Source organism: Lactuca virosa, chromosome 4, assembly GCF_052849685.1.
Source record: "Lactuca virosa cultivar CGN04683 chromosome 4, Lactuca_virosa_CGN04683_v6, whole genome shotgun sequence".
NCBI classification, from domain to species: domain Eukaryota; kingdom Viridiplantae; phylum Streptophyta; class Magnoliopsida; order Asterales; family Asteraceae; genus Lactuca; species Lactuca virosa.
Genome location: NC_136429.1, coordinates 27011768 through 27031950, shown reverse-complemented (window position 1 = coordinate 27031950; position 20183 = coordinate 27011768). Strand labels below are relative to the sequence as shown.

Sequence of the window (20183 nt, the reverse complement as noted above, 5' to 3'; positions counted from 1 at the left end):
TCACGCTGTTACTGTCCCTACTACCCCTGCACCGACAAGTTCATACATCGGTCAACTACCAAAGTGCAACAGGTGCAACTCTCATCACCACGGACCTTGTCGTGAGTTTCAGTGCACCCGGTGCAACAAGAAGGGACACACTGTCCACTTCTGCAAGGAACCAGCCCAACCAGCCGCTCCAGTCGCAAATGCCGGAGTAGGCCGCACCTGCTACGAGTGCGGAGCAACAGGGCACTACCGAAGGGACTGCCCAAAGGCAAACAACAGGAATGCCGGCGGAAGGGGCCTAGTATTCGCAATGGACCAGGAGGAAGCCGTTGCAGACCCCACTGTTGTTACGGGTACGTTTCTCCTCAATAACTCATATGCATGCATTTTATTTGATAGTGGGGCAAAGAGGAGTTTCGTGAGCCATAGTTTTAAATATCTACTCAAACAAACCCCCCAATCATTAAGTGAAACTTTTATAGTAGAAATGGCTAACGGGAAAACAGAGGGCGCTAAGGAAATATACTTAAACTGTACCCTCTCACTAAACGATAAATCCTTTCCAATCAACCTCATGCCAGTCTCAATAAAAAGTTTCGACGTCATTATAGGCATGGATTGGCTAAGTTCTCATCGTGCGGACATTCTATGTTACGATAAGGTCGTTCGCCTTAATCTGCCAAATGGCGAAACCCTCGTTGTCTATGGCGACAAACCCAGTACCACTCTCCGTATCATCTCTTGCATCCAGGCTCAGAAAATTCTACGCAAGGAATGCCATGCAATCTTAGCACATGTAGTAGATGTGAAACGGGAAGTACAAGACATCAAGAGCGTGCCTGACGTACGCGATTTTCCCGATGTCTTTCCTGAGGATCTTCCAGGAGTACCACCCGTAAGACAAGTCGAATTCAAAATTGACTTAATTCCAGGAGCTACCCCTGTAGCCAAAGCACCGTATCGTTTAGCCCCAGCGGAGATGCAAGAACTATCCAGCCAACTGAACGAGCTGCTCAGCAAAGGGTTCATCAGGCCAAGTTTCTCGCCTTGGGGAGCACCAATATTGTTCGTGAAAAAGAAGGACGAATCGTTCAGAATGTGCATCGACTACCGAGAACTCAACAAGCTTACCATCAAGAACTGGTATCCCCTACCACGAATAGACGATTTGTTCGACTAACTCCAGGGAGAAAACTACTTTTCCAAGATCGATCTGAGATCGGGATATCACCAGCTGCGAGTCCTGGAGAGCGATATTCCTAAGACAGCTTTCCGAACAAGATACGGTCACTACGAATTTGTAGTGATGCCGTTCGGACTAACCAACACCCCTGCCGTGTTCATGGACTTAATCAATCGGGTATGTCGTTCGTTCCTAGAAATTTTTTTGATAGTATTCATAGATGACATACTCATCTATTCAAAGAGTAAAGAAGAACATGGTCAGCATCTGAGACAAGTCTTAGAGACACTGAGAACCGAGAAGCTTTATGCAAAGTTCTCGAAATGTGAGTTTTGGATTAGAAAGGTGGACTTTCTAGGTCACGTGGTCAACGAAGAGGGAATCCACGTGGACCCTTCTAAGATCAAGGCTATCAAAAATTGGTTTGCACCAACAATGCCAACCGAGATTCGCCAATTTCTAGGCTTTGTTGGCTATTACCGTAGGTTCATACAGAACTTCTCCAGCATTGCAAAACCTCTTACCTCCCTGAATCAGAAAGGTGTAGCCTACAACAGGGGAGAGAAACAAGATACTGCATTTCAGACCCTAAAGCAAGCCTTGTGCAGTGCCCCCATTTTGTCTCTTCCAGATGGGACAGAAGACTTCGTAGTCTACTGTGATGCATCCAAACAAGGGCTGGGTTATCTGCTAATGCAGCGAGGAAAGGTTATTGCGTATGCCTCACGACAACTGAAAACACATGAGGTTAACTACACCACTCACGACTTAGAACTTGGAGCAGTGGTGTTTGTTCTAAAGATCTGGAGACACTACCTATACGGTACAAAGTGCACCATCTTTACAGACCACAAGAGCCTTCAACACATATTCGATCAGGAGTTAAACATGAGGCAACGACGTTGGGTTGAGCTACTCAACGACTACGAATGCAAGATTCGTTATCATCCGGGAAAAGCCAATGTGGTGGCAGATGCTCTTAGTCGTAAGGAGTACTCTGGTCGAAGAGTAAAGTCATTAACCATGACGATCCATTCACACCTGTCAACACAAATCAAGGAAGCCCAACTGGAAGCCTTGAAACCCGAAAACATGACAGGTGAAGCCCTTAGAGGGATGGACAAAAATTTTGCGATCAAGAGTGACGGAGTTCGTTACCTCATGAACAGAATCTGGACACCGAAGTTCGGTGGGTTCAGAGAGATAGTTATGAACAAAGCACACAAGACCCGATACTCCGTGCACCTAGGTTCAGATAAGATGTATCTGGATCTCAAACAACTCTACTGGTGGCCGAACATGAAAGCAGAAATTGCTACATATGTGGGCAAGTGCTTGACTTGTGCCAAGATCAAGGTAGAACATCAGAAGCCCTCAGGTCTACTCCATCAGCCCGAACTGTGACAACCATCAAATTTCGGTCAAGTCAAAGTCAAACAAAGTCAACAAGTTAAACCGGTCAACTGCATTAACCCTTGTATGTTAGGGTTTACGTTATGTAATCACTGTATAATTCGCTATTTTAATGAGAAAACATCATTTGGAAAGTTCATGTGTTTGATATTCCTTAGCCTTAACAGTGCTAAACAACGAACCAAAGCGATAAAACACTATTGCCCAATCATCGGGATTGTGTAGGACACTAAATCATGGCTTAACGGGGTCTATGGACCTTGCGTTGCGAAGCCGGACACTCAAAAAGATCACAAACGAAACCTCTCGCAATCTCATTCAAACCCTACTCAAGATTACTTGATGCTAATAGGATCGAAACTCATACACTACGATATAAATTGACGTTAATAGCAACATAGTATAGTACAACGTTATAACTATAATCAAATTAAATTATGATACCATATTAAAATCAAATCAAAGTATAATGCTCTAATTAAATTTAAAAGAATCAAACTTGAATGCTATAATTAAACTTCAAATCAAAGTAGATTGTTATAATCAAATAATAACTCATCTTTTATAAAACTCCATTTTTATAAATTTTACATTAAATTTTATAAAACTCTATTTTTATAAACTTTACATTAAATTTTATAAAACTCTTATATTAATTATGTAAAAGATGCTTGTGTTAGTGGGAAATTATGAAGACCACCAAAAGCAAAAAAGATTATTCCCATGGTCTCCCACTCACACCTCCCATCCACTTTCCTTTCCTTTTTCTCCCAACACATTATTCTCTTCACCACTTAAACCTTCTCTATTCTTTCTCTCACTCTCAATCTCGAAATTCATCCAAGAAATACTCATATTCCAGCCAAGAACAATCTATTATACTCAAATCTTCATCCCTCTTGAAGCATTCATCAAGGTATGTTGTTAAAAGTTTCATATTCATACAAGAAACAAATTAAATCCACCAAAATATCTAAAACTCATTTTATGCATAAACCTGATTTTTTTCAGAATCCCATCAATAAAATAAGAAGTTCTGAAAATTTTCAGAAAATAACTTATTTTTATTGAATTACTATAATTATTGCAATAAAGTAGGGCAATAATTCACATAAAATACTTTTTGCATTCAATAAATTCTGAGAAAATTCTGGGATGACCAATATATTGATTAAACATAATTTGTGAAGTTTCATGCATTTATATTACTGTTTACTATTATTTATGATTTTATTGATTAATTAATAATGAAATATATAAAAAAATACTTCCCATAGTCACAAATATCCGAAACTTATACACTGGGCTCTATATCATGTTATAAAACTATGGTTAATTTTACAGAATTTTTGGGAATAATTTATTATTTTTCCCGAATTTTGTTGTTGTTTAATCATTAAAGTATTAAATAAATACTAAAACAGTTCAGAAAAATATAAAAATTTTACAGTAATTAATATTGTATGGAATAATGATTTCCTAATAATTTCATAATTTTTCAATACTGTGTACTATTTAAAACCATTTTCCTAAGTATTTAAGCATGTAAAAATGCATTTTAATGATTATTTCATATAAATAATTGTTAAAATCTGTAAATAATTATAATTGGGCAAGTTATTATTTTAATAAGAAATTATTAAAATCTGGTCTAAATTGAAAATATAAATTAATTATGCAAAGTAATTAATTCAATTTAAAATTCATTTAACAAATGAATACCTTAATATTATAATCAAAATGAATTATTGTTAATTCATCTAATATAAGAATATGTGTCTAATTATTTGTATTAGTACTCTATTCTCGTTTAGCAGTTCCTAAACCAAAACTATTAATTATATTAGGTTCTATGCCATTTTGACCTGAACCGTCTATCGTACGACACACGCATTTCGTTTTGGGACTAAAGTGAGTAATCTACCCAATATTTTATAATTTTCAATACTTTTGGGGTGTATCATGTGGTTCTAATATGTTCCAACTTCATTTTATTGTTTTATCACAATTGAGACATTGTTGGGACATTTATACGTGAATCATTAATTGTATAACTATTGTTTGTTTACGCTACATGTACTTGTAGTGCATTATCATTTTTAGTCTAATCTTCATGACTATGCCCGTATTCTTGAGGTACGTTATGGACAATAATAGCGCTATTGGGTTGACCACCCCGCCTTGGGACGCTAAGGTGATTGATCGCACGTGGTTGAGTGTGTATGATGATTAGATGCTCCATCATATATATATTTATATATATACATATGTATATATAGGGTGAGGACTTATTGTTGTTGTTATCATTTGTTAATCAATTTTTGATTTATAAACCGTTATCTCAAATACAATTGTTTGCCGACTTCAAAAGAAAACAAATTTCCAATTATAAAGGTTTCAACTTCACAATTTTCTTTACTAAAATTAGATTACTCACCAACTCTCGTAGTTGACCTGTTTTTACCCATGATGCAGATTTGAAGAATGAAGTTGATGAAAAATAGGTTGTGCCTTAGAAATCCACAAGACTATTTAAATTTGATGTAATAAATGTTGTTCGTATTTGGATTTGTATTTGTATGTTGTGGATCTTGTTTGCATACTTAGTACTTAATTGAATCTAATCATATTATAACATAGTTGTCATGAGACTTTGAACAATATATCACGCCTCGATCGATTCCGACAAGGATCGGGGTGTGACAGATTGGTATCAGAGCCCTTGACTATAGGGAATTAGGTTAATTGCCTTGACCTAGTCTATAGCCTTTAGGGTCATCTCGTATGCTAGTTTATAAAATGCACACACAACTGCATGCAATTCACACTTAGAAAATCCTAGGAATACCTTTGTGTGTTAATTGCTCCCTTATGTGCATACGTATTACTCATGACACTTATATGTGTGCATACACTTGTGAATATTCTCCACTTTCTCTGAAAATCACACACATACTCAAGTTGTTTAACAAAATGTATATACATATATGTATTCCTTAGAGCTCATAGGAAATTCAAAGTCATCCACTCTAGTTGGGTAGGATCATAGTAATGGACGCGTAGTAACTGGAAGGGGGAGGTGCCGGTAGCCCGAAAGTCCTGACTAGGTAAGCATTCGTATACATCCCAATCAACCGAGGGACCAGTTTGCTTATCTGGGGACCAAAGGCGAGAGTTCCCAAACCTATAGGCCAAAGCGCGTCATTCACATTACTTTTGAGCCATCAAAATACCCGACCTTATCAAACGTATCCGAAAGGATACACTCCAAAATGGCCAACTCATTGGACTATTAAGTTCCCTAATGGGCCTAGAAGTGGGAAAGAAATGTGAAAACTTAGTTTTGTGGGGGCCCACGCAAGTGCCACATGTTTCACATTTAGTAACCATGGAAAGCCCAAAAGGTGCCCAACACTCCTAACCATGGCCCAACAAGTGTTTTACAATTATTTTACCCAACAATGTCTAAAAAAAACTTTATTTCCATAATCAATTTACAAATAACTCACAAGTCCATATGCGTGTTTCTCATAGTTGACATGTTCCTTGTTTGGTTGTGGACTTAGGGTAGACTCATTAGGATCAACAGTCTAATAAAATTTTAATTACACATAACTGGGGGCATGTCGAGTGAATCTTAGGAGTGGATCAGACATGGAACAAATCACAAGATTATAATCAAGTTATTCCTACTAAATTCATAAGTCTATTTATATAGACCTCTGGTATAGAGTCGTCAGCGTAGTCGTGTCGGCAATCTAGAATATAGCTAAATACATAATACAAACTATAATACCCAAATTATACAAAATTTTCTGCATTAAAAAATCAATAGACAAACACAATGAAACTAAAAAGGGTATCAATCTATCAAGAGAAAAACACATACAATGTAGATTAAAATCCACTAATTATAACAAAATGGCTAAAAGAAAAGGTAAGGACTAAGGATTGTTAAGTCCTCTCTTCTTATAAATATCTTTGAAGCAAGCTTGCCTAAGCTTCTTTGTTCTTTCTGTCAATTCCATACCTGGCAATTTCTCCATCATCTTCTTGTGCCCTGCTAACGTCTCTACCTCCTCCTTTAATCCCAACTCCTAGTTTTTTTAGGTAGATGCAATATATTTTTCGTGTGAGTTCACAAAATTTACAATGAGTTAAGTTTATGTAAATATAAATCAGAAATCGTAGTAAAACAATTGATTCGATGTGGCATATGCCTAGGGCCTATGTTTATGTTATAAAGAAACTAATAATTAAAATTTTAGAAAATACCAAAACTACTTTGGTTACCAAGTGCATGCATACATGCATGAGTAATGTATAGAAGGTTATTATCGTAGTTTACCTTGGCATTTTGAATGAGGGATTGAAGGCTCTTAAGTTTTCTATGAGGCCATCTGTTTATGTTTAGCTCTCTGCATCTTTTCTTCAACAATGTTAACCCTATCCCTAGTTCCTTTGCTGCCATGATTATCGGCATCTCAAAGTACTTCGCTATCTCTTCAAACTCCAATGGTCTCAATCTCTTTGCCACCTTCCGGCCACCGTGATCAGTGGTGGCAGCACTAGAACTACATGTAGCCTCACCACCGGATTTACAGTCTTCACTGAAACTAACCAATGGTAAATTACCATCCTCCCAAGAATCCCATAAGCTTATATCTTCAAGGGGATCCAAATCGTGAAACTCATTTCTAGAAATGATGTTTTGATCTTTGTTAAGTACTGTGGAAACGTTCTGATCGAGCACTTCATGCAATTTTTCCGACAACTCGTAATCATGATGGTCGAGCCTGTCACCACTGCAAAAATCCAAAAACTCAAGATAATCAAATCCAACACGATGGAAGACTCTTTTTGATCACTACAAATCCAAACCATGTTTTGATCAATATAGACAAAATCACTTTTTTATGCGAAAGATGGGGTAATGAGTGACGTTTATATATACCTGAAAAGATCTTGATGATCAAAGTACGGAAACCAATCGAGGTCATATATGGGGTTTTGATGATCTGCAGGTGGATCCATTTGTGAGGGAGAAGTTAAAAGTTGCGGTAAGAATGTGATGATTTATATAAGTGAAGTGGGAGAAGTAATTAATAACAAATAAAGAGGAAATGAATATATATGGTCTTTGAGCTGTAACCTTCTTCTTCAATTCACACACATATACGTATATGTTGCCGCAAATTATGACTTATGTGCCTCATGCATTTAATACATCACATGCCTACTGCATATTCTTGACTTTGAAGCTACGTGCCAGTTTCAAATTTCCCCAGTAGCACACTTTTCATTAGAAAGTACTCCAAGTCTTCACACATGAACCAGTTAGAAAGTACTCCAAGTCTTCACACACGAACCAATTAGAAAGTACTCCAAGTCTTCACACATGCAAATTATGACTTGTGTGTCGCTATAGGTAACTAATAAAACTTTATTTTTTAACCCCTTAAATATCAGTACAAGCTTCTAACCTCGACGTTTAAATTCTAAATTTCTTTTTATTAGTAAAACTAGCATCGATTCAAGTATATAAACCATGAATCTTGAGAACACGGCAAAACCCAAATAAGTCTTATCATCTATGTAAAAAAAAACTCAGGGTTTTTACTAGTAAATCTATCAGTGGCGGAGCTTGAACAATTAACTTGGAGGGCGGGGGGGAGAAAATATTATAAACTGAAATTAACATTAAAAAAAACAGATTGTTTTCAACAAATAAACACCAAAAACACCTAGAAAAAGAATTACAACTCAGCCCGACAGCCTTTAATGTCTTTAAAAAACAGATTATGAATGATATATTAGTAAGCAGACAACAATTTCCCTTTCAATGTTTTCATCTTTCCCATGATTATATCTAGAAAAATCAAAATGAAGGAACAATTGATCCAATCAAAACAAAATCAAATTCAAAATTAGAACAATAACCAATAACTCATTTAACAATAACCAAATCAATCTTTGTTGTCACTTTTCAGTTTTGTTTGAAGCTGACAAGCTGTTAAGCATAACCAAATCAATAACCAAATCTATAAGTTCATAACTTATAAATCAAATTGGCAAATCGCCAAATCGCAAATGACAGCCAAATTAAAAGGAAACTCAGTAAGACAGTAGTAACGCATAAATAGGCAACAGATTGACAGAAAACAGCAGCAGCAGTGCAATACACCAACACCAACAATCAACAATCTTACAATCAGAAAAGAAAGAACATCTGAACAGGATTTGGGTCTCGGGATTACATACCTGATTTCTGTGAAGTGTGAATGGGGACTTGGGCACTTGGCGATGGCGATTGGCGAGAGGGAGACCAGGCGACTGACTTGGCGAGACAGCGACAAACGAACAGCAGGCAAGATAGGCAGCGAATTGGGAAAATGGGGATGAATCGATTTTGATTTCTTGATACCGCTTGGTCGCTTGGAGAATTGGGAGTATTGGACTATTCTGATTAGGAATCGGGAGGGGCCAAAGCCCAAGTTTGAAGATAGCAGGCTTATAACTATTTTATTTTGAACTACAATTCCTACTTCTAGCCCAATAATACTACTCCCCTGGAATCTATGAGGGCTAGTGTAAACATTATGGTCATATATCATTAAGATTCTATGGACTTAGAATGTGTGATTCCGCCTCATTCCCTGTTCCTTGTTTGGTTGTGGGCTTAAGGCGGGGTCACCCATCCAAAATGCCCTTGCAATCTTAATGATATACGACTAGTTTACGTCAATCGACTATAAAAGAACTTGTAGGACTTATAATGCAAATTTCGTCAAAATTTGTTGAAACATTCGTAATGATGGAACTCGCTAACCACGTTATAAAACATTCATAGTGGTAATACCAAGGATAAAACATGGAGTATAAAAGCACACATAGAATACTCTATCATCCCAAAACAATAAACTCCTTTTAAATTGACTCAGTTCAAGTTACAATAAGAAATTTCCAAGGTCGTCATGTGACATCAGGAGGGTTGTTCCTCACCATAATCAATTTCTTGTACTACGAAACGTTTTCCACATCTTTTTCCAAACTCTTGAAGTCCCAGTCAAAATGCAAATTTCGGGACGAAATTCCCTCTAACGGGGGGATGATGTGACAACCATCAAATTTCGGTCAAGTCAAAGTCAAACAAAGTCAACAAGTTAAACCGGTCAACTGCATTAACCCTTGTATGTTAGGGTTTACGTTATGTAATCACTGTACAATTCGCTATTTTAATGAGAAAACATCATTTGGAAAGTTCATGTGTTTGATATTCCTTAGCCTTAACAGTGCTAAACAACGAACCAAAGCGATAAAACACTATTGCCCAATCATCGGGATTGTGTAGGACACTAAATCATGGCTTAACGGGGTCTATGGACCTTGCGTTGCGAAGCCGGACACTCAAAAAGATCACAAACGAAACCTCTCGCAATCTCATTCAAACCCTACTCAAGATTACTTGATGCTAATAGGATCGAAACTCATACACTACGATATAAATTGACGTTAATAGCAACATAGTATAGTACAACGTTATAACTATAATCAAATTAAATTATGATACCATATTAAAATCAAATCAAAGTATAATGCTCTAATTAAATTTAAAAGAATCAAACTTGAATGCTATAATTAAACTTCAAATCAAAGTAGATTGTTATAATCAAATAATAACTCATCTTTTATAAAACTCCATTTTTATAAATTTTACATTAAATTTTATAAAACTCTATTTTTATAAACTTTACATTAAATTTTATAAAACTCTTATATTAATTATGTAAAAGATGCTTGTGTTAGTGGGAAATTATGAAGACCACCAAAAGCAAAAAAGATTATTCCCATGGTCTCCCACTCACACCTCCCATCCACTTTCCTTTCCTTTTTCTCCCAACACATTATTCTCTTCACCACTTAAACCTTCTCTATTCTTTCTCTCACTCTCAATCTCGAAATTCATCCAAGAAATACTCATATTCCAGCCAAGAACAATCTATTATACTCAAATCTTCATCCCTCTTGAAGCATTCATCAAGGTATGTTGTTAAAAGTTTCATATTCATACAAGAAACAAATTAAATCCACCAAAATATCTAAAACTCATTTTATGCATAAACCTGATTTTTTTCAGAATCCCATCAATAAAATAAGAAGTTCTGAAAATTTTCAGAAAATAAGTTATTTTTATTGAATTACTATAATTATTGCAATAAAGTAGGGCAATAATTCACATAAAATACTTTTTGCATTCAATAAATTCTGAGAAAATTCTGGGATGACCAATATATTGATTAAACATAATTTGTGAAGTTTCATGCATTTATATTACTGTTTACTATTATTTATGATTTTATTGATTAATTAATAATGAAATATATAAAAAAATACTTCCCATAGTCACAAATATCCGAAACTTATACACTGGGCTCTATATCATGTTATAAAACTATGGTTAATTTTACAGAATTTTTGGGAATAATTTATTATTTTTCCCGAATTTTGTTGTTGTTTAATCATTAAAGTATTAAATAAATACTAAAACAGTTCAGAAAAATATAAAAATTTTACAGTAATTAATATTGTATGGAATAATGATTTCCTAATAATTTCATAATTTTTCAATACTGTGTACTATTTAAAACCATTTTCCTAAGTATTTAAGCATGTAAAAATGCATTTTAATGATTATTTCATATAAATAATTGTTAAAATCTGTAAATAATTATAATTGGGCAAGTTATTATTTTAATAAGAAATTATTAAAATCTGGCCTAAATTGAAAATATAAATTAATTATGCAAAGTAATTAATTCAATTTAAAATTCATTTAACAAATGAATACCTTAATATTATAATCAAAATGAATTATTGTTAATTCATCTAATATAAGAATATGTGTCTAATTATTTGTATTAGTACTCTATTCTCGTTTAGCAGTTCCTAAACCAAAACTATTAATTATATTAGGTTCTATGCCATTTTGACCCGAACCGTCTATCGTACGACACACGCATTTCGTTTTGGGACTAAAATGAGTAATCTACCCAATATTTTATAATTTTCAATACTTTTGGGGTGTATCATGTGGTTCTAATATGTTCCAACTTCATTTTATTGTTTTATCACAATTGAGACATTGTTGGGACATTTATAAGTGAATCATTAATTGTATAACTATTGTTTGTTTACGCTACATGTACTTGTAGTGCATTATCATTTTTAGTCTAATCTCCATGACTATGCCCGTATTCTTGAGGTACGTTATGGACAATAATAGCGCTATTGGGTTGACCACCCCGCCTTGGGACGCTAAGGTGATTGATCGCACGTGGTTGAGTGTGTATGATGATTAGATGCTCCATCCTATATATATTTATATATATACATATGTATATATAGGGTGAGGACTTATTGTTGTTGTTATCATTTGTTAATCAATTTTTGATTTATAAACCGTTATCTCAAATACAATTGTTTGCCGACTTCAAAAGAAAACAAATTTCCAATTATAAAGGTTTCAACTTCACAATTTTCTCTACTAAAATTAGATTACTCACCAACTCTCGTAGTTGACCTGTTTTTACCCATGATGCAGATTTGAAGAATGAAGTTGATGAAAAATAGGTTGTGCCTTAGAAATCCACAAGACTATTTAAATTTGATGTAATAAATGTTGTTCGTATTTGGATTTGTATTTGTATGCTGTGGATCTTGTTTGCATACTTAGTACTTAATTGAATCTAATCATATTATAACATAGTTGTCATGAGACTTTGAACAATATATCACGCCTCGATCGATTCCGACAAGGATCGGGGTGTGACACGAAATACCTGAGTGGAAGTGGGAGCAGATTTCCATGGATTTCATAACCAAACTACCCAAGACGCAGGGTGGTCACGATACCATTTGGGTGATCGTCGACGGGTTAACCAAATCTGCCCACTTCTTGTCGATCAAAGAGACCGATAAGATGGAGAAACTAGCAAGAACCTACATCCGAGAGATTGTGCGCCTTCATGGAGTGCTGATATCTAGCATCTCGGACAGAGACAATAGATTCACTTCAAGGTTCTAGCAAACGCTACAGAAGGCCTTAGGCACTAGGCTAGATATGAGTACCGCCTATCACCCACAAACTGACGGACAGAGTGAGAGAACGATCCAAACCCTAGAATACATGTTGCGGGCATGTGTAATTGACTTTGGTAAAGCATGGGACATCCACTTACCATTAGTCGAGTTCTCTTATAACAACAGTTATCATACTAGCATCAAGACTGCTCCATTTGAAGCCCTTTACGACCGCAAGTGCAGATCACCTCTGTGCTGGGCGGAAGTAGGCGACACGCAGTTGGCGAGAGGTCTAGTCCCTGATAGCACTCTCACTGGTCCGGAGATCATTAGGGAAACGACTGAAAAGATCGTTCAAATTCGAGACCGACTGAAAGCCTCGAGGGATAGACAAAAGAGCTATGCTGACAAAAGACGAAAACCCTTGGAATTTCAGGTTGGTGACCGTGTGCTAGTGAAGGTCTCACCCTGGAAGGGCATGATACGCTTCGGGAAGCGTGGAAAACTAAACCCAAGATACATTGGACCCTTCGAAATTACTACAAGGATTGGTCCAGTAGCTTATAGACTTCAACTTCCAATCGAACTTAACAAAGTGCATCCGGTGTTTCACGTGTCTAACCTAAAGAAGTGTCTATCCGACGAGACTCTTGTAATTCCACTCGAGGAAATCAAACTAAATGAAAATCTTAACTTTGTGGAAGAACCCGTCGAGATCATGGATAGGGAAATCAAACGAACTAAACAGAGTCGCATACCAATAGTGAAGGTTCGCTGGAATGCTAAGTGGGGACCTGAATTCACTTGGGAGCGAGAAGATCAAATGCAACAGAAGTACCCGCATCTCTTCCCTAGTCCATAAGCACTTATTTTGTAATTAATTTCGGTACGAAATTCCCTCTAACGGGGGGATGATGTAACAACCCGTTATTTGAAGTCAATGTAATGACTGGAAGTCAACTATTGTAATATCTTTGTGAATTAATAGAAATAGCGTCAAAAATGAAATGTTCAAAAAGCTCAGTTTGAGTATAATAAGTAGTAGATATCGTAACAAGGTTTCCAAAAATATAAAGAACACTAAAATCCGAGTTATAACGAAGAAGTTATGACCAATCGAAGATCCGTAACAATACCGGTAAAACGTTGTTAAGCATAAAACGAGAAATTTCAACAAAATACTCTTTAGCCTTAAGTATCTAAATGAAAGTCGTAGATATCCCTAAACCGTGAACATACATAAAAAGGACGCCCAAATCTAACTTTGTATGAGGAAGTTATGATTTTTCGAAGTTTCGGATACAACAGTAGACAGCTAAAAACTCGAATTAGAGATCGAGCGACTTTTGGCCAACGCAATCTCAACGAGAATCGAAGGTCTCGACAATAGTAATACAACGGTAAAAAGACAGACGAAAACGGACGTCGGATGAAGAAGTTATGGATTTTTAACGGACTTTTCCAGTCCCGGCCTGTTAAAAATATATTATTAAAAATAAAGAAAAAATTAGCCGATGAAGTCTAAATGAGAGTTGTAGAGTATATTATCACCTTCACGTGCATATAAAGAACGTCGAAAACGGAGCTTGTACGCGAAAGTTACGCATTTTACAAGATCGAGGCACAAAACCCGAGGCAGGTCTGAGGGAACGCCCTGCGTTCGTGAGTGCCCCCAGCACTATAAAAGGGAGTCTAGGGCTCCGGGTTTGGTTGCTATTCTCTCACCATTTCCTCCACCGAACACCTCTCGAGTCCCTCTAAGATTACCAGGAAGCCCCGGTATTATCCCTAGCACGCAACGCAAGTCCCGACGCTCCCGAGATTCCCGAGAAGTCAGCTTTCTCCAGTCGAAGTTCTGCTCGATTATTGTCTCAACTTCTTCAAGCTACCACTTCAACCAAGTGAGTTCATACCCCTATAACTACGTTTTAAAATACCTTTTTAAATGCTTTTAAAGGGGGGGAAATACAAGTAAACACACGACTAAAAATCGTGTGAAACGTCAATCTTTGATATACTTTTCATACTGTTGTTTTAACTATCTTATTAAGTTATCATCATGCAAAATGTCTTACTACACAACCTTACTCTCTTGGGAAACAACATGCTTTATAAATGAAATACGTTTTGTTTATGAGTTTGCATATTATATCATATCAAGAGTAAACATTTCAACTACAACATTTTGCATTCACAAGAACATATCAATCTCTATTATGCCTTTGTTAATATCATTGAAAAGGATAATCATTTCAGAAGCAAATGCATTCATTTTAATACGGGACTTAATTGAGAATCCGTGAGACATTCGTCTTCACTATACCTTTTAAGGTATCGCTATAAGTCCTGTTTATAACCAGAATCTCCCGTCCGGAGAACGTGACAAGTGTGTATAGATCTATACGGGACTAATGATCTCGCATCCTGACTGTTTGCTACAGTCCTTTGGGTGACAAGTGTCATCTCATTTCGACGCCTGAAGAACGTCGCTACAGGAAAAATATGATAGTATGGTTATGAAAACTCACTGGATACACAATTATTATGGTATTACGTTTTCACGGGAAAAGTAACTTTTATAGTTCTTTTCACATACAAATACAATCTTCTTATAGTTTTATTTTATAATAAGACTATACATCATTCATTTAAGCATGTCACTGTTGCTTACAGGTTACGGTCTTGGTCATTGAGACTGCATTTCACATTTAGGAAAATAAGAGTTTTTCATGTTTCAAATACATATGGTTTATACAACGATATTTCATACTCATTCCACACATTTATAAGAAAATATCGGATTTTCTGGAAAACATACACGAACTTTCGAATGGCATACATTCTCTCAAAGCACTACTTATGAACTCACCAACTTAATTATTGACATTTTTTCTTGAAATAACTTGTATTCTCAGGGAACTGCTAAGCCAGGTTTGCAACAACTTTTGGGGATTAACGCTCTGGCGTTAATAACTTCTTTTGGAACATGATTATATATTTAACTATTGAACATGTAACAGTTACAATCATGTAAACTTTTTGAAATATATTATATGGTGGTGTGTACTTTCTTTACTATGGAATTGTTATGATACTGAATATGACGTCCTCCGCCCCCGAACGTTTCCGCCGTTCAAGTTTGGGGGCGTGACAAAATTGTTCCCGGCGTAACCACCAACGGAAAAGACTATGACGGGTACATTGTGAGTTTTGGTGCATGTGGGCATGGTTTCAATTTTTTCTTGGATCACTTTGATAGTAAAGTTTGTTACACGTTCCATTGCACTTATGTCGCCTTTACGAGCATAAGGCTTTATTGTCCATGAGGCATTTTTGCCATGCGAAGATAACACGAAAATGGTGGAAGAATTCCCTTGAATTCTTACATCGCCCTTCATCTCGCAAGTATCTGATCTTTGTTTTGAGGTGTTGCAGATTTGATTCGTTTCTTCTATTTCAACATCTAATAAAAAAAATGAAAGTTAATTTTTTTGTTGGATCATCTATTGCTAAAAAAAATTTAAAAAAATTATTGGCATGATTTTCAATATTTGACAAAATGCTTAGACTTACAAGATTCCAAGGGTTTGGTAGCTCTTTCGGAAATCATCACCAATTTGAGCCCATCAACCAACGTCAACCTAAGATTCGCTATGACAAAACCACAAAATTCAACTCATATATATATATATATATATATATATATATATATACTAGGTTATAACCCGTGGAATCCACAGTCAGTATAATTAAAAGTTTTATATAAACAAACAAAATTAATAACTATAAAAAAAGTCATCAGATTATCGAATATAAGTAATCATGAATTAATTTGATATGTAAAATAAATATAATACTTTATTTATAAAATAAAAATAATGAACACAGTTAAATGTTATAATAAAATGTATCAAAAAAATAATGAAAACTTCAAAATGTATTAATTGAAAATTTATGACAATTGTTTTTTATATTAATATTTTAATTGATCGATAAAGTATTGGTTTTGTTTATTATAAATTTATAAAACATACACAATTCTTTAAAAACATGTAGTAAAGATAAAAAAAATGGAGACTATCATCATTCTCATTCATGTTAAAAACATGTGTGGTTGTTGAATTTTGAATGTAGTAGAATTATTTTTGGATTTTCTACTATCTAAATATGATATTTCTAATTTTTTTTTCATTTTAACATGCCTATAGTCCATATTGTTCTTTGAATCTGCAAAAAAATAATAATGATATTAAAAAAAATCATTTGTAAACATGTTATAAAATATGAATGAATTAAATTAAAGATTTGTAAAACAATATTAATTCGTAAACATGTTCTAAAATAGGAATGAATAACATTAAAAATTGCAAAAAAATAATAATGATATTAAAAAAAATCATTTGTAAACATGTTATAAAATATGAATGAATTAAATTAAAAATTTGTAAAACAATATTAATTCGTAAACATGTTCTAAAATAGGAATGAATAACATTAAACATTTCTAAAACATGTTATAAGGTTGATGGTATGATCCCTAAACTTTTATCACGTATAATATCATGTGCGATTTGGTATATCATGTAAATTTGTATATATTTAAAAAAAATAGAATTATAAGTTAGTTTTATATGGATTTAACATAGCTATATATGACATATAATTAATTATATAACAAAAATAAAACTTAAATTAAAAATATTAGTAAAAGAGTGTTTATAAATTTCATTTTAAAAAGTTTACCTTATACATGAAATACAATTTTTTTTATGAACTCAAATAAACGATTCAATATAATATGATATTTTAACAAATATCCCTTGAAAATAAATTTGTATACACACATAAATATATATGTGAAATATCTAAACTCAATTTATGGACGACTTATATAAAATCTTGAACATTTGAAATAGCCCAAATTTCCTCATTTACTCCATTATAATTTTGTGCCTAATTAATTTTAATTACTTCAAATAATTCAAACTATTTTGTTTGACATAGACTCATAGACTACCGATTCCCTTCACAATTTTCTGCCGCTCACCCCCAAAAAATGCCTAGAACCTACAATATACTCCCTTCACTTCAATCACCCATATGGGTTCTTTTTTAAATCTCTTTTCCCCTTTCTCTTTTGTATCTCTTCTCACCGCCATTAATACTCTGATTCTCGGAACAAATAGTGCAACAGGTCTGAGATGTTATTTTTTCTTACAATCTTATTTAGATTCCCTACTTTTGTATACCCACAACCTACGATCTTCTGAAGAACATCGATAATATATAGATGCACCGGTGAAAATAAGATTTTCAAAACAATATAAAGACTAAGTCAAGTATCTGATTTTGAAGATATGTTGTTCAAGAGCAAAGATGAGGTGGAGATTGACAGAACAAATAAGTAGAGCTGACGAAGAGGCCAACAATGGTGCCAGACGGAGATCTGGAGAAACGTATTGGATAGCGACAGCGGCCGATTGTAATAGTGCTTTCACTTAGGAATCTACGACTCACGAAGAGGGTGGAATCGAAGAGACGGGATCACAACACAAAGGGATCGACAATGCAGGAATGTATCTCAGAAAAAGGTATTTAGTTTTTTTTTGATTGAGGGTTATAAGTATATTGGAATAAATAGAGTTTTACAAAATTTTAAATATCCCTTTCAAAAATGAAAATGCAGTTTTCAAAAATTTGATTGAGGGTTATAAGTATATTGGCATATTTCTTGTTTATGTAATTTCATTTCCAATTAAATTTCCGGCTTTGTTTATTTGAAGGATCTTACAATCTTGGAGAGATTTAATGATATTATGTGTATTTTCATATATTTTTTTAGGTTTCACATAAAAAAGTTATTTGAATCAGTGAAAACATAATGTGGGTGTTAGTTTAAAGTTCAATTCCGAAAATATTTGAACCAAAATAGTAATTGTTTGATGTAATTTGGCAAGAAACTAACAAATTATTGTATTAGACCAAATCATGCTATATCTCTTAAAGGAGGTTTCATAGTTAGCGAGATTTATATCTTTTTTAAGTACATTGTTATATTAGAATAGAGAAAAAAATGAAATAAAAAATCCTCTTTGTTTCGATATATGTGCAAAGTAGGATGTTCTAATTTGTGAAGGTAAGAAATTAAAAACAAAGAAATAGAAAAAGGGTATTATTTGAAATGTTAAAATAGAGAGATTGCAACAGATTCTGTGGTGGCTGGAACAGTTTCAAAAACAAAACAAAGAGACACAACCATAATAATTGGGAAAGGGTATTATTTGAATTGTTAAAAGTAAAGAGTAACAAAAAAATTATAAAATATTGTTACACAAATATCTAAAGTACAATGATACAATTGGATGTTAGCACAAAAGGTAAACAATGCTATTAGTTTGCATTTTATAGAATTTTCAAAGTGTGACAGAAATGAAATGGTACCTATTTTCATATATTTACAGGTTTGATAGAAATTTAAAGTAGGATACTATTTTAACATAATTTAAAACTGTAAAGTACGTTGCTATATTAGGGTAGAGAAAAAAATGAAAAAAAATCCACTTTATTGAAACATAAAGTATAAACAGTAGGAAAAAAACAATATTGTACTTTATTTAGATGGAACATATATAACATTACGGTTTACCCTTTTATTTAAAAGAAATATATACATATCATGAAAAATTACAATGTTACCCTTTGAGAGATTACCTTTGATTGTTATAAAGTAACATGGTATAAAAGGATTGTTTTTAAAGCTACAATGCTATATTTATAGTTTATTTATGTAGAAAAGTATTTCATTTAAAAAAGACCGCATAATAGTTTAAAAAATATGTCAGCAATATGATTTATTTATTAAAATATGATTTTTTTAGGTGTTTCTAGTATAGATAATTGAAATACAACATTGCATAACATGAAATCGTTATGCGCATTACATAAAATTACTATTTCAGAATGCTTAACAACTAATAGTTTATAAAAATTCAAATAGGAAAAAGAATCATTACATGATTACACATGCACAAACAACTAACATTGGTAAAAATCGAAACAGATCAGATAATTATTAGTGTTGATTGAAGATGTACTAACCTGATTTTCTTTGATGTATCTCTTGCAGAAATGTGATGATTGAAGATTTGAAAGCATTTTTTCTGAATAATAATGAAGGTGTCGTTGTTTTCATATGAAGTTTAAATGGAGAATGAGCTATATAATAGGTAGTTTTAGGTATGCACGATAATAAAATCCCAGATTTTATGGGATAAATTAAAAACCTGACATATTTAATTGCAATTTTGTTTGAATCGGTATAAATCAAAATTTGAAAAGCAAAATTTGAAAATCCCAGATTTTATGGGATAAATCAAAATTTTAAAAGCAATTGATTTGTTACCAAAAAATGTGGATCAATGTAGATGTGTTATGGTGGACGATTTTTATGAAAATGCCTTAGAAATATGACATGTGGCAAAACATCTTAGAATAGGGACAAGTGGCATAATAAGGTTTT

General features: G+C 34.0%; 1 long non-coding RNA gene across 1 annotated transcript; it reads right to left on the bottom strand.

The window, feature by feature from the left end:
- Positions 1-15426: 15426 nt before the first annotated feature.
- On the bottom strand, positions 15427-19867 carry LOC145103784 (uncharacterized). Its single transcript, XR_013706865.1, has 3 exons — positions 19763-19867; positions 16238-16315; positions 15427-16127 (listed from the first exon to the last, which is right to left on the bottom strand). It is a non-coding gene; the product is annotated as an uncharacterized LOC145103784 (long non-coding RNA).
- Between the last annotated feature and the right edge of the window lie 316 nt (positions 19868-20183).